Below are 2,970 nucleotides of genomic sequence, written 5' to 3' on the forward strand. Positions count from 1 at the left end.
TAGGTCACTTTTAGTTCTTTGAGGAATCTCCATGCTGTTTTCCGTAGAGGTTATACTAATTTGCAGTATGCAAGTGTTTCTTTATGTATCCATACCAGCATGTACTTTTTTCCCCAACTTTTTAATAACAGACATTCTGATTGGAGTAAGGCAATACCTCACTGTGATTTTAATATCCATTTCTGTGATAATGAATGATGTTGAGCATTTTTTCATATGTTTATTAGCCATTCATGTATCTTCTTTTGAAAAGCTTCTCTTCATTTCTTTTGCTCACTTTTTAATTTTGTGTGTGTCTGATTTGCTTTCATTCTTTGGAGATTCTGGAATGGATGTATAGTTTGCAAATATTTTCATTAATGAACAATTCTTACTCATCTCCAACTCACAAGTTAAATAGTGGATTCCCCTTTAAGACATTCAAGAAGTGCTATCAGAACTCTAAGTGACAAACGTCAGCTAGAAGGTTTTTTTCAATGTTTTTCTATTTGCTATTCATAATAAAATGCCATAATCATCAGCTATTTGCTGGTGAGATTCTTCTCTTGGAACTGCTTCATACATCCCCCATACATCCTCCAAAATGTATTCATAGTCAAACTGTGCAAGTAACTATTCAGTATTTCCTTGTGTTTGGGGAGTTGTTTCCCTTGTTTGTATCCCAATATTGATGGTAATCACATCTAATATAGTTTTTCTTCTTTTTCAAAAAAATAGTAGGCTCCCTCTGGTATGTAATTGAATCATCACTAAATAGTTTATAGAATGTTTTATGACATAATTAAAATATATTCTTTGTTCTCTTTCTCTTAATGTGACTTTTATACATTATCTCATGAGAATTAGCAGCCTAGCCAGCACCATGTTTCTTTAGGATAGTTTGAAAGTTTCATATATTTAGAGCTACATAAAGCATGGGCACATGGTAAAGGCAAAAAGGCCACTTTGGAGGTTTTGCCAAGCAACTGTAGTTTAGGTACCACATAGGACAATATGTTTTCTCTTCATTTTTCACTTTGTTTCTTCAACAGATGATACATAATAATTGCTAGCAAAATCTTAACTTTGGATTATGGTTCTCTTCTGAAGAGACTCAGATTAAGTAAATCTCAGAAAGTAGTTAAATCTGGGAATTTAAGAAGTGGTAGGGAGAACCTAACGATGATAAAAGTAACATGCTTAAATAATCACGTCTTGATATTAATTAGTATTGCCATTAATAAACATGGTTTTGCCAGCAGTAACACGGTATATGGCCTCTCCTAGAGTCAGTGACGTATCTCCTTTGTTGACACTTGGTGATTTAAGAATTGCATGTTTTTCTATTTTTACCATTTGCAACTGGAATGTCACTAAAGATTCTAGCATTATATTGCTTTGTGCAAGCCTATTAAAACCAGATGAAACGTGTTGTATTGAAATATGTATTTTATAAGATTTGTGTATAAAACAAGAGATAATCTCCAGGGAAAGTATTAACAAGAGAACTACTCTTCAGGGCTTGCTTATAGGTTATTGTATTTATGAATACAAAGCAAAATCATTTGGAACCACTAAAATGTCTGCTAGCAACATGGTTTATAATCTCTTCATAGAGATGCCCTAAGTGTGTCTTAAATTAGGCAAGTAATCTCAGTATCCAAATTCAGGAAATCTTGTCTTCTTTAAAAAACTTATATGTCAAAAAATGTATATGTCAGTTTACATAGTGAGAGGAGGAAAGGAACCTATTAGATATCCTACTGTTACTCAAAGCTACATACTTTGGAAAATCATAATAAGGGGCAGGGTGCAAATCTATATTAAGTAAAAGGGACCATCAAATGACAACAGAAGCCATTATTCTTAGCCAAAGAGCACATAATGTTTACTCCATACGTGAAATTAAACTTTTCTTAGTGACCTGAAGTTGTCTTCCCTAACTCAGTCTCTCCAAGGGCAGACTACCCTCCTTCATGCCTTCCAATCAGTTACTCATAGGAAAAATAAAGGAAATGAAATAAAACAAGATCAATTTCCACAGACTTGTTTGTGATTTAAGCCCTTTAAACCTTTGTCTTTGCTTTTGTTCAATGAGACAAACTACATGATCAACCTTCTCTGTAAATGAATAATTGCAGCTGGATACTTGTGTTAGCTCAGAATAATTCTGGATTATTATCAGAAAAGACTTACTTCTGAATTATTTCCTGAGAGATTATTTGAATATATATGTATGTAGCGTGTGTATACACTCACACAAATATCTGTATCTATATCTATACCTATAAATGGACCATGGACAGAAATATATGTAAATCAAGTAATGAATCTTATGGAGGTTGGTGTTAGCGGGACATAGTTATAAAATAGCTTGATAAGTAATTACTGTGTGTACTATGTATGGATTTGGTCAGTTCTTCCTATTGTGACTTATATAAATGCTTATTTGTATCGTAATGTTGGGATATCTTGTCGATGTAGCACACCTGAGGATGACAAGTTTAAATTCAGACTGTACTGTATTTTTCAGACAACCACTGAAGCTCATGATTTTCCATATGCATATTGTCTTTAATGAGAAGAGTTCATGAAATGGAAAGGATGTTTATAGGCAGTATGGCTTAGTCAAAAGAGGTAATATAAAGCAAATATATTTGATTTTAAATAATGGATTAATTTCTAACTTGCATAAAATTGGTAAAATAACATATTTCTTTGAGCCTCAGTTTCCTCCTGTACAACAGAGAGATAGTGAAAAATTACACATAGATTTGTGCTGATCATAGAGTAAGACAACGTATCCAAGCGATCTTAGTATAATCACGATCAATAGATAATCTTTTTCCTCATTGAATCTTTAAAACTTTCTCCTTAATATATAATGTTTAAAGTACTTACAATGCATATTATTGTTCTGTATTACTATATTCAATTCAGGGGCTCTATGTAAAAAAGTACTAATATATATAATTAGTGAAGTCATAATAA

This window comes from Nycticebus coucang, chromosome 16, assembly GCF_027406575.1.
Source record: "Nycticebus coucang isolate mNycCou1 chromosome 16, mNycCou1.pri, whole genome shotgun sequence".
Taxonomy (NCBI): Eukaryota; Metazoa; Chordata; class Mammalia; order Primates; family Lorisidae; genus Nycticebus; species Nycticebus coucang.